The sequence below is a fragment of the Brienomyrus brachyistius genome, chromosome 4, assembly GCF_023856365.1.
Source record: "Brienomyrus brachyistius isolate T26 chromosome 4, BBRACH_0.4, whole genome shotgun sequence".
Classification (NCBI taxonomy): Eukaryota; Metazoa; Chordata; class Actinopteri; order Osteoglossiformes; family Mormyridae; genus Brienomyrus; species Brienomyrus brachyistius.
In genome coordinates this window covers 41,090,167-41,101,275 of record NC_064536.1, presented here as the reverse complement: position 1 = coordinate 41,101,275, position 11,109 = coordinate 41,090,167, and the positions used below count along the sequence as shown (strand labels likewise).

At 43.5% G+C, this 11,109-nt stretch overlaps 1 long non-coding RNA gene and 18 other non-coding genes across 19 annotated transcripts in view; 1 reads left to right on the top strand and 18 right to left on the bottom strand.

Moving 5' to 3' along the window:
* LOC125739764 (uncharacterized) overlaps positions 1-11,109 on the top strand; it is a 216,646-nt gene that overhangs the window by 179,175 nt on the left and 26,362 nt on the right. The window lies entirely within an intron of this gene.
* Positions 577-648, bottom strand: trnae-uuc (transfer RNA glutamic acid (anticodon UUC)). The gene has a single exon. It is a non-coding gene; the product is annotated as a tRNA-Glu (tRNA).
* On the bottom strand, positions 765-837 carry trnah-aug (transfer RNA histidin (anticodon AUG)). The gene has a single exon. It is a non-coding gene; the product is annotated as a tRNA-His (tRNA).
* Positions 1,847-1,918, bottom strand: trnae-uuc (transfer RNA glutamic acid (anticodon UUC)). Its single transcript has one exon. It is a non-coding gene; the product is annotated as a tRNA-Glu (tRNA).
* On the bottom strand, positions 2,035-2,107 carry trnar-acg (transfer RNA arginine (anticodon ACG)). Its single transcript has one exon. It is a non-coding gene; the product is annotated as a tRNA-Arg (tRNA).
* Positions 3,117-3,188, bottom strand: trnae-uuc (transfer RNA glutamic acid (anticodon UUC)). Its single transcript has one exon. It is a non-coding gene; the product is annotated as a tRNA-Glu (tRNA).
* On the bottom strand, positions 3,305-3,377 carry trnap-agg (transfer RNA proline (anticodon AGG)). The gene has a single exon. It is a non-coding gene; the product is annotated as a tRNA-Pro (tRNA).
* Positions 4,389-4,460, bottom strand: trnae-uuc (transfer RNA glutamic acid (anticodon UUC)). Its single transcript has one exon. It is a non-coding gene; the product is annotated as a tRNA-Glu (tRNA).
* On the bottom strand, positions 4,577-4,649 carry trnar-acg (transfer RNA arginine (anticodon ACG)). Its single transcript has one exon. It is a non-coding gene; the product is annotated as a tRNA-Arg (tRNA).
* Positions 5,659-5,730, bottom strand: trnae-uuc (transfer RNA glutamic acid (anticodon UUC)). Its single transcript has one exon. It is a non-coding gene; the product is annotated as a tRNA-Glu (tRNA).
* trnar-acg (transfer RNA arginine (anticodon ACG)) lies at positions 5,847-5,919 on the bottom strand. Its single transcript has one exon. It is a non-coding gene; the product is annotated as a tRNA-Arg (tRNA).
* Positions 6,930-7,001, bottom strand: trnae-uuc (transfer RNA glutamic acid (anticodon UUC)). The gene has a single exon. It is a non-coding gene; the product is annotated as a tRNA-Glu (tRNA).
* On the bottom strand, positions 7,118-7,190 carry trnar-acg (transfer RNA arginine (anticodon ACG)). Its single transcript has one exon. It is a non-coding gene; the product is annotated as a tRNA-Arg (tRNA).
* On the bottom strand, positions 8,200-8,271 carry trnae-uuc (transfer RNA glutamic acid (anticodon UUC)). Its single transcript has one exon. It is a non-coding gene; the product is annotated as a tRNA-Glu (tRNA).
* On the bottom strand, positions 8,388-8,460 carry trnar-acg (transfer RNA arginine (anticodon ACG)). Its single transcript has one exon. It is a non-coding gene; the product is annotated as a tRNA-Arg (tRNA).
* trnae-uuc (transfer RNA glutamic acid (anticodon UUC)) lies at positions 9,472-9,543 on the bottom strand. Its single transcript has one exon. It is a non-coding gene; the product is annotated as a tRNA-Glu (tRNA).
* trnar-acg (transfer RNA arginine (anticodon ACG)) lies at positions 9,660-9,732 on the bottom strand. Its single transcript has one exon. It is a non-coding gene; the product is annotated as a tRNA-Arg (tRNA).
* On the bottom strand, positions 10,742-10,813 carry trnae-uuc (transfer RNA glutamic acid (anticodon UUC)). The gene has a single exon. It is a non-coding gene; the product is annotated as a tRNA-Glu (tRNA).
* Positions 10,930-11,002, bottom strand: trnar-acg (transfer RNA arginine (anticodon ACG)). The gene has a single exon. It is a non-coding gene; the product is annotated as a tRNA-Arg (tRNA).

The window sequence follows — 11,109 nt, the reverse complement described above, 5'->3', positions numbered from 1 at the left end:
GCCCCGCTGACGCGCTGGTGTTGCAGCACGGACATTCTCTTCGCATCGGTGACGGTTTTGGCTTCGCATCCAGCATCCTAGACAATGCACACATTTATGGCCGAAAAACTGCGTAATTTGAGCAAAACCTCTCGTATTTTTTGTGTTTTCTTTTTGGCTGTTTCACCACGGGTAAGATATTTTTTTTCTGTACAAATTGCATTTCGTAACCAACAAAAGTTATTTTATGGTAAAAGTTCATTTTCTCAAGTAATTCATTTCATTTTGTGTGTCTGATCTGAAGTGTCGGGGACAGTGTTTTTCAGGGGTAACCTGGCACGGCACCACTACCTACGACTGGAGGAAATCTGCGCTGAGATTATTCTTTAGCTTGGCTTAAAAATAATAAAAATGTAATAAATATTGTGACACCAAAGTATGGCAAAATCACGTGCAAGGTGACAGCTCCACCTGAGTTGTATGTAATGACTGGTCAGTATTTCCAGCAAAATAGTTAGACTTCCCAGGAAGAGCATTTTTGCTGCCTTAGCACAAGGACATGATTAGTTGCAAGGCTGAAGACAACGATAAATACAATTCCCATACCGGGAGTAGAACCCGGGCTGCCTGGGTGAAAACCAGGAATCCTAACCGCTAGACCATATGGGAGACCATGCAGCCTGCCTCTTGTGAGCTCCCTGTCTGCAGCTGATGCGAGGAAGCCAAGACGTTGGTAGCATGGAGCGGCTAAAGCAGAAGGCATTAGAGTAAAGGAAAGAAATGCCCGAGCCAGCCAGGAGTCGAACCTAGAATCTTCTGATCCATAGTCAGACGCGTTATCCATTGCGCCACTGGCCCACAGCATGGACGGACAAACAAGTAACACAAAGAGAAAAGGATTAAATGCATTTGCATCCAGATCTTTCTTGTGTCGATTTCACACTTCAGATGACTTTCAAGTATTTCTTAAAAACAGATTTTTCCTCTCAGTATCAAATAATGTCACAAGAAATTTAATCTTTTGAAGTAGCAATAATGCTTATGAGAATGACAGATGGAAAATCAACTAAAAGTAAATGCTACAGTCTGAAAATACGGAATGCTTCCCAAATCTGTCTGTCATCTATGTTCCTTTTTCCAGCCTCCTTTCGGCTTTAGTGCAACAAATGTTTCAGCCCTCTGTTGGCCAGTTGAAGAAGTGTTTCAACTAAATGTTTTACAACGGTCTCGACCGATTGGCCAAGCGAGGCGACTGGCCCCGTGTGGTTGGCCAGTGAAACAAGGACCCGCCCGCCCCGCTGACACGCTGGTGTTGTAGCACAGACATTCCCTTCGCATCGGTGACGTTTTTGGCTTCGCATCCAGCATCCTAGACAATGCTCACATTTAAGGCCGAAAAACTGCTAAATTTGAGCAAAATCTCTCGTATTTTTTGTGTTTTCTTTTTGGCTGTTTCACCACGGGTAAGATATTTTTTTTCTGTACAAATTGCATTTCGTAACCAACAAAAGTTATTTTATGGTAAAAGTTCATTTTCTCAAGTAATTCATTTTATTTTGTGTGTCTGATCTGAATTGTCAGGGAGAGTGTTTTTCAGGGGTAACCTGGCACGGCACCACAACCTACGACTGGAGGGAATCCGCGCTGAGATTATTCTTTAGCTTGGCTTAAAAATACTAAAAATGTAATAAATATTGTGACACCAAAGTATGGCAAAATCACGTACAAGGTGACAGCTCCACCTGAGTTGTATGTAATGGCTGGTCAGTATTTCCAGCAAGATTGTTAGACTTCCCAGGAAGAGCATTTTGCTGCCTTGGCTCAAGGATATGATTAGTTGCAAGGCTGAAGACAACGATAAGTACAATTCCCATACCGGGAGTCGAACCCGGGCCGCCTGGGTGAAAACCAGGAATCCTAACCGCTAGACCATATGGGACACCATGCAGCCTGCCTCTTGTGAGCTCCCTGTCTGCAGCTGATGCGAGGAAGCCAAGACGTTGGTAGCATGGAGCGGCTAAAGCAGAAGGCATTAGAGTAAAGGAAAGAAATGTCCGAGCCAGCCAGGAGTCGAACCTAGAATCTTCTGATCCGTAGTCAGACGCGTTATCCATTGCGCCACTGGCCCACAGCATGGAAGGACAAACAAGTAACGCAAAGAGAAAAGGATTAAATGCATTTGCATCCAGATCTTTCTTGTGTCGATTTCACACTTCAGATGACTTTCAAGTATTTCTTAAAAACAGATTCTTCCTCTCAGTATCAAATAATGTCACAAGAAATTTCATCTTTTTAAGTAGCAATAATGCTTATGAGAATTACAGATGGAAAATCAACTAAAAGTAAATGCTACAGTCTGAAAATACGGAATGCTTCCCAAATCTGTCTGTCATCTATGTTCCTTTTTCCAGCCTCCTTTCGGCTTTAGTGCAACAAATGTTTCAGCCCTCTATTGGCCAGTTGAAGAAGTGTTTCAACTAAATGTTTTACAACGGTCTCGACCAATTGGCCAAGCGAGGCGACTGGCCCCGTGTGGTTGGCCAGTGAAACAAGGACCCGCCCGCCCCGCTGATACGCTGGTGTTGCAGCACGGACATTCTCTTCGCATCGGTGACGGTTTTGGCTTCGCATCCAACATCCTAGACAATGCACACATTTATGGCCGAAAAACTGCTAAATTTGAGCAAAATCTCTCGTATTTTTTGTGTTTTCTTTTTGACTGTTTCACCACGGGCAAGATATTTTTTTTCTGTACAAATTGCATTTCGTAACCAACAAAAGTTATTTTATGGTAAAAGTTCATTTTCTCAAGTAATTCATTTCATTTTGTGTGTCTGATCTGAATTGTCGGGGACAGTGTTTTTCAGGGGTAACCTGGCACGGCACCACAACCTACGACTGGAGGAAATGGGCGCTGAGATTATTCTTTAGCTTGGCTTAAAAATATTAAAAATGTAATAAATATTGTGACACCAAAGTATGGCAAAATCACATGCAAGGTGACAGCTCCACCTGAGTTGTATGTAATGGCTGGTCAGTATTTCCAGCAAGATTGTTAGACTCCCCAGGAAGAGCATTTTGCTGCCTTGGCTCAAGGATATGATTAGTTGCAAGGCTGAAGACAACGATAAGTATAATTCCCATACCGGGAGTCGAACCCGGGCCGCCTGGGTGAAAACCAGGAATCCTAACCGCTAGACCATATGGGAGACCAAGCAGCCTGCCTCTTGTGAGCTCCCTGTCTGCAGCTGATGCGAGGAAGCCAAGACGTTGGTAGCATGGAGCGGCTAAAGCAGAAGGCATTAGAGTAAAGGAAAGAAATGTCCGAGCCAGCCAGGAGTCGAACCTAGAATCTTCTGATCCCTAGTCAGACGCGTTATCCATTGCGCCACTGGCCCACAGCATGGAAGGACAAACAAGTAACGCAAAGAGAAAAGGATTAAATGCATTTGCATCCAGATCTTTCTTGTGTCGATTTCACACTTCAGATGACTGTCAAGTATTTCTTAAAAACAGATTCTTCCTCTCAGTATCAAATAATGTCACAAGAAATTTCATCTTTTTAAGTAGCAATAATGCTTATGAGAATTACAGATGGAAAATCAACTAAAAGTAAATGCTACAGTCTGAAAATACGGAATGCTTCCCAAATCTGTCTGTCATCTATGTTCCTTTTTCCAGCCTCCTTTCGGCTTTAGTGCAACAAATGTTTCAGCCCTCTATTGGCCAGTTGAAGAAGTGTTTCAACTAAATGTTTTACAACGGTCTCGACCAATTGGCCAAGCGAGGCGACTGGCCCCGTGTGGTTGGCCAGTGAAACAAGGACCCGCCCGCCCCGCTGATACGCTGGTGTTGCAGCACGGACATTCCCTTCGCATCGGTGACGGTTTTGGCTTCGCATCCAGCATCCTAGACAATGCTCACATTTATGGCCGAAAAACTGCTAAATTTCAGCAAAATCTCTTGTATTTTTGGTGTTTTTTTTTTGGCTGTTTCACCACGGGTAAGATATTTTGTTTTTTGTACAAATTACATTTCGTAACCAACAAAAGTTATTTTATGGTAAAAGTTCATTTTCTCAAGTAATTCATTTCATTTTGTGTGTCTGATCTGAATTGTCAGGGAGAGTGTTTTTCAGGGGTAACCTGGCACGGCACCACAACCTACGACTGGAGGGAATCCGCGCTGAGATTATTCTTTAGCTTGGCTTAAAAATACTAAAAATGTAATAAATATTGTGACACCAAAGTATGGCAAAATCACGTACAAGGTGACAGCTCCACCTGAGTTGTATGTAATGACTGGTCAGTATTTCCAGCCAAATAGTTAGACTTCCCAGGAAGAGCATTTTTGCTGCCTTAGCACAAGGACATGATTAGTTGCAAGGCTGAAGACAACGATAAATACAATTCCCATACCGGGAGTCGAACCCGGGCCGCCTGGGTGAAAACCAGGAATCCTAACCGCTAGACCATATGGGAGACCATGCAGCCTGCCTCTTGTGAGCTCCCTGTCTGCAGCTGATGCGAGGAAGCCAAGACGTTGGTAGCATGGAGCGGCTAAAGCAGAAGGCATTAGAGTAAAGGAAAGAAATGTCCGAGCCAGCCAGGAGTCGAACCTAGAATCTTCTGATCCGTAGTCAGACGCGTTATCCATTGCGCCACTGGCCCACAACATGGAAGGACAAACAAGTAACGCAAAGAGAAAAGGTTTAAATGCATTTGCATCCAGATCTTTCTTGTGTCGATTTCACACTTCAGATGACCTTCAAGTATTTCTTAAAAACAGATTCTTCCTCTCAGTATCAAATAATGTCACAAGAAATTTCATCTTTTTAAGTAGCAATAATGCTTATGAGAATGACAGATGGAAAATCAACTAAAAGTAAATGCTACAGTCTGAAAATACGGAATGCTTCCCAAATCTGTCTGTCATCTATGTTCCTTTTTCCAGCCTCCTTTCAGCTTTAGTGCAACAAATGTTTCAGCCCCCTATTGGCCAGTTGAAGAAGTGTTTCAACTAAATGTTTTACAACGGTCTCGACCAATTGGCCAAGCGAGGCGACTGGCCCCGTGTGGTTGGCCAGTGAAACAAGGACCCGCCTGCCCCGCTGACGCGCTGGTGTTGCAGCACGGACATTCTCTTCGCATCGGTGACGGTTTTGGCTTCGCATCCAACATCCTAGACAATGCACACATTTATGGCCGAAAAACTGCTAAATTTGAGCAAAATCTCTCGTATTTTTTGTGTTTTCTTTTTGACTGTTTCACCACGGGCAAGATATTTTTTTTCTGTACAAATTGCATTTCGTAACCAACAAAAGTTATTTTATGGTAAAAGTTCATTTTCTCAAGTAATTCATTTCATTTTGTGTGTCTGATCTGAATTGTCGGGGACAGTGTTTTTCAGGGGTAACCTGGCACGGCACCACAACCTACGACTGGAGGAAATGGGCGCTGAGATTATTCTTTAGCTTGGCTTAAAAATATTAAAAATGTAATAAATATTGTGACACCAAAGTATGGCAAAATCACATGCAAGGTGACAGCTCCACCTGAGTTGTATGTAATGGCTGGTCAGTATTTCCAGCAAGATTGTTAGACTTCCCAGGAAGAGCATTTTGCTGCCTTGGCTCAAGGATATGATTAGTTGCAAGGCTGAAGACAACGATAAGTATAATTCCCATACCGGGAGCCGAACCCGGGCCGCCTGGGTGAAAACCAGGAATCCTAACCGCTAGACCATATGGGAGACCACGCAGCCTGCCTCTTGTGAGCTCCCTGTCTGCAGCTGATGAGAGGAAGCCAAGACGTTGGTAGCATGGAGCGGCTAAAGCAGAAGGCATTAGAGTAAAGGAAAGAAATGTCCGAGCCAGCCAGGAGTCGAACCTAGAATCTTCTGATCCGTAGTCAGACGCGTTATCCATTGCGCCACTGGCCCACAGCATGGAAGGACAAACAAGTAACGCAAAGAGAAAAGGATTAAATGCATTTGCATCCAGATCTTTCTTGTGTCGATTTCACACTTCAGATGACTGTCAAGTATTTCTTAAAAACAGATTCTTCCTCTCAGTATCAAATAATGTCACAAGAAATTTCATCTTTTTAAGTAGCAATAATGCTTATGAGAATTACAGATGGAAAATCAACTAAAAGTAAATGCTACAATCTGAAAATACGGAATGCTTCCCAAATCTGTCTGTCATCTATGTTCCTTTTTCCAGCCTCCTTTCGGCTTTAGTGCAACAAAAGTTTCAGCCCTCTATTGGCCAGTTGAAGAAGTGTTTCAACTAAATGTTTTACAACGGTCTCGACCAATTGGCCAAGCGAGGCGACTGGCCCCGTGTGGTTGGCCAGTGAAACAAGGACCCGCCCGCCCCGCTGATACGCTGGTGTTGCAGCACGGACATTCCCTTCGCATCGGTGACGGTTTTGGCTTCGCATCCAGCATCCTAGACAATGCTCACATTTATGGCCGAAAAACTGCTAAATTTCAGCAAAATCTCTTGTATTTTTGGTGGTTTTTTTTTGGCTGTTTCACCACGGGTAAGATATTTTGTTTTTTGTACAAATTACATTTCGTAACCAACAAAAGTTATTTTATGGTAAAAGTTCATTTTCTCAAGTAATTCATTTCATTTTGTGTGTCTGATCTGAATTGTCAGGGAGAGTGTTTTTCAGGGGTAACCTGGCACGGCACCACAACCTACGACTGGAGGGAATCCGCGCTGAGATTATTCTTTAGCTTGGCTTAAAAATACTAAAAATGTAATAAATATTGTGACACCAAAGTATGGCAAAATCACGTACAAGGTGACAGCTCCACCTGAGTTGTATGTAATGGCTGGTCAGTATTTCCAGCAAGATTGTTAGACTTCCCAGGAAAAGCATTTTGCTGCCTTAGCACAAGGACATGATTAGTTGCAAGGCTGAAGACAACGATAAATACAATTCCCATACCGGAAGTTGAACCCGGGCCGCCTGGGTGAAAACCAGGAATCCTAACCGCTAGACCATATGGGACACCATGCAGCCTGCCTCTTGTGAGCTCCCTGTCTGCAGCTGATGCGAGGGAGCCAAGACTTTGGTAGCATGGAGCGGCTAAAGCAGAAGGCATTAGAGTAAAGGAAAGAAATGTCCGAGCCAGCCAGGAGTCGAACCTAGAATCTTCTGATCCGTAGTCAGACGCGTTATCCATTGCGCCACTGGCCCACAGCATGGAAGGACAAACAAGTAACGCAAAGAGAAAAGGATTAAATGCATTTGCATCCAGATCTTTCTTGTGTCGATTTCACACTTCAGATGACTGTCAAGTATTTCTTAAAAACAGATTCTTCCTCTCAGTATCAAATAATGTCACAAGAAATTTCATCTTTTTAAGTAGCAATAATGCTTATGAGAATTACAGATGGAAAATCAACTAAAAGTAAATGCTACAGTCTGAAAATACGGAATGATTCCCAAATCTGTCTGTCATCTATGTTCCTTTTTCCAGCCTCCTTTCGGCTTTAGTGCAACAAATGTTTCAGCCCTCTATTGGCCAGTTGAAGAAGTGTTTCAACTAAATGTTTTACAACGGTCTCGACCAATTGGCCAAGCGAGGCGACTGGCCCCGTGTGGTTGGCCAGTGAAACAAGGACCCGCCCGCCCCGCTGATACGCTGGTGTTGCAGCACGGACATTCCCTTCGCATCGGTGACGGTTTTGGCTTCGCATCCAGCATCCTAGACAATGCTCACATTTATGGCCGAAAAACTGCTAAATTTGAGCAAAATCTCTCGTATTTTTTGTGTTTTCTTTTTGACTGTTTCACCACGGGCAAGATATTTTTTTTCTGTACAAATTGCATTTCGTAACCAACAAAAGTTATTTTATGGTAAAAGTTCATTTTCTCAAGTAATTCATTTCATTTTGTGTGTCTGATCTGAATTGTCGGGGACAGTGTTTTTCAGGGGTAACCTGGCACGGCACCACAACCTACGACTGGAGGAAATGGGCGCTGAGATTATTCTTTAGCTTGGCTTAAAAATATTAAAAATGTAATAAATATTGTGACACCAAAGTATGGCAAAATCACATGCAAGGTGACAGCTCCACCTGAGTTGTATGTAATGGCTGGTCAGTATTTCCAGCAAGATTGTTAGACTTCCCAGGAAGAGCATTTTGCTGCCTTGGCTCAAGGATATGATTAGTTGCAAGGCTGAAGACAACGATAAGTATAATTCCCATACCGGGAGTCGAACCCGGGCCGCCTGGGTGAAAACCAGGAATCCTAACCGCTAGACCATATGGGAGACCATGCAGCCTGCCTCTTGTGAGCTCCCTGTCTGCAGCTGATGCGAGGAAGCCAAGACGTTGGTAGCATGGAGCGGCTAAAGCAGAAGGCATTAGAGTAAAGGAAAGAAATGTCCGAGCCAGCCAGGAGTCGAACCTAGAATCTTCTGATCCGTAGTCAGACGCGTTATCCATTGCGCCACTGGCCCACAGCATGGAAGGACAAACAAGTAACGCAAAGAGAAAAGGATTAAATGCATTTGCATCCAGATCTTTCTTGTGTCGATTTCACACTTCAGATGACTGTCAAGTATTTCTTAAAAACAGATTCTTCCTCTCAGTATCAAATAATGTCACAAGAAATTTCATCTTTTTAAGTAGCAATAATGCTTATGAGAATTACAGATGGAAAATCAACTAAAAGTAAATGCTACAGTCTGAAAATACGGAATGCTTCCCAAATCTGTCTGTCATCTATGTTCCTTTTTCCAGCCTCCTTTCGGCTTTAGTGCAACAAATGTTTCAGCCCTCTATTGGCCAGTTGAAGAAGTGTTTCAACTAAATGTTTTACAACGGTCTCGACCAATTGGCCAAGCGAGGCGACTGGCCCCGTGTGGTTGGCCAGTGAAACAAGGACCCGCCCGCCCCGCTGATACGCTGGTGTTGCAGCACGGACATTCCCTTCGCATCGGTGACGGTTTTGGCTTCGCATCCAGCATCCTAGACAATGCTCACATTTATGGCCGAAAAACTGCTAAATTTCAGCAAAATCTCTTGTATTTTTGGTGGTTTTTTTTTGGCTGTTTCACCACGGGTAAGATATTTTGTTTTTTGTACAAATTACATTTCGTAACCAACAAAAGTTATTTTATGGTAAAAGTTCATTTTCTCAAGTAATTCATTTCATTTTGTGTGTCTGATCTGAATTGTCAGGGAGAGTGTTTTTCAGGGGTAACCTGGCACGGCACCACAACCTACGACTGGAGGGAATCCGCGCTGAGATTATTCTTTAGCTTGGCTTAAAAATACTAAAAATGTAATAAATATTGTGACACCAAAGTATGGCAAAATCACGTACAAGGTGATAGCTCCACCTGAGTTGTATGTAATGACTGGTCAGTATTTCCAGCCAAATAGTTAGACTTCCCAGGAAGAGCATTTTTGCTGCCTTGGCTCAAGGATATGATTAGTTGCAAGGCTGAAGACAACGATAAATACAATTCCCATACCGGGAGTCGAACCCGGGCCGCCTGGGTGAAAACCAGGAATCCTAACCGCTAGACCATATGGGAGACCATGCAGCCTGCCTCTTGTGAGCTCCCTGTCTGCAGCTGATGCGAGGAAGCCAAGACGTTGGTAGCATGGAGCGGCTAAAGCAGAAGGCATTAGAGTAAAGGAAAGAAATGTCCGAGCCAGCCAGGAGTCGAACCTAGAATCTTCTGATCCGTAGTCAGACGCGTTATCCATTGCGCCACTGGCCCACAACATGGAAGGACAAACAAGTAACGCAAAGAGAAAAGGTTTAAATGCATTTGCATCCAGATCTTTCTTGTGTCGATTTCACACTTCAGATGACCTTCAAGTATTTCTTAAAAACAGATTCTTCCTCTCAGTATCAAATAATGTCACAAGAAATTTCATCTTTTTAAGTAGCAATAATGCTTATGAGAATGACAGATGGAAAATCAACTAAAAGTAAATGCTACAGTCTGAAAATACGGAATGCTTCCCAAATCTGTCTGTCATCTATGTTCCTTTTTCCAGCCTCCTTTCAGCTTTAGTGCAACAAATGTTTCAGCCCCCTATTGGCCAGTTGAAGAAGTGTTTCAACTAAATGTTTTACAACGGTCTCGACCAATTGGCCAATCGAGGCGACTGGCCCCGTGTGGTTGGCCAGTGAAACAAGGACCCGCCTGCCCCGCTGACGCGCTGGTGTTGCAGCACGGACATTCTCTTCGCATCGGTGACGGTTTTGGCTTCGCATCCAACATCCTAGACAATGCACACATTTATGGCCGAAAAACTGCTAAATTTGAGCAAAATCTCTCGTATTTTTTGTGTTTTCTTTTTGACTGTTTCACCACGGGCAAGATATTTTTTTTCTGTACAAATTGCATTTCGTAACCAACAAAAGTTATTTTATGGTAAAAGTTCATTTTCTCAAGTAATTCATTTCATTTTGTGTGTCTGATCTGAATTGTCGGGGACAGTGTTTTTCAGGGGTAACCTGGCACGGCACCACAACCTACGACTGGAGGAAATGGGCGCTGAGATTATTCTTTAGCTTGGCTTAAAAATATTAAAAATGTAATAAATATTGTGACACCAAAGTATGGCAAAATCACATGCAAGGTGACAGCTCCACCTGAGTTGTATGTAATGGCTGGTCAGTATTTCCAGCAAGATTGTTAGACTTCCCAGGAAGAGCATTTTGCTGCCTTGGCTCAAGGATATGATTAGTTGCAAGGCTGAAGACAACGATAAGTATAATTCCCATACCGGGAGCCGAACCCGGGCCGCCTGGGTGAAAACCAGGAATCCTAACCGCTAGACCATATGGGAGACCATGCAGCCTGCCTCTTGTGAGCTCCCTGTCTGCAGCTGATGAGAGGAAGCCAAGACGTTGGTAGCATGGAGCGGCTAAAGCAGAAGGCATTAGAGTAAAGGAAAGAAATGTCCGAGCCAGCCAGGAGTCGAACCTAGAATCTTCTGATCCGTAGTCAGACGCGTTATCCATTGCGCCACTGGCCCACAGCATGGAAGGACAAACAAGTAACGCAAAGAGAAAAGGATTAAATGCATTTGCATCCAGATCTTTCTTGTGTCGATTTCACACTTCAGATGACTGTCAAGTATTT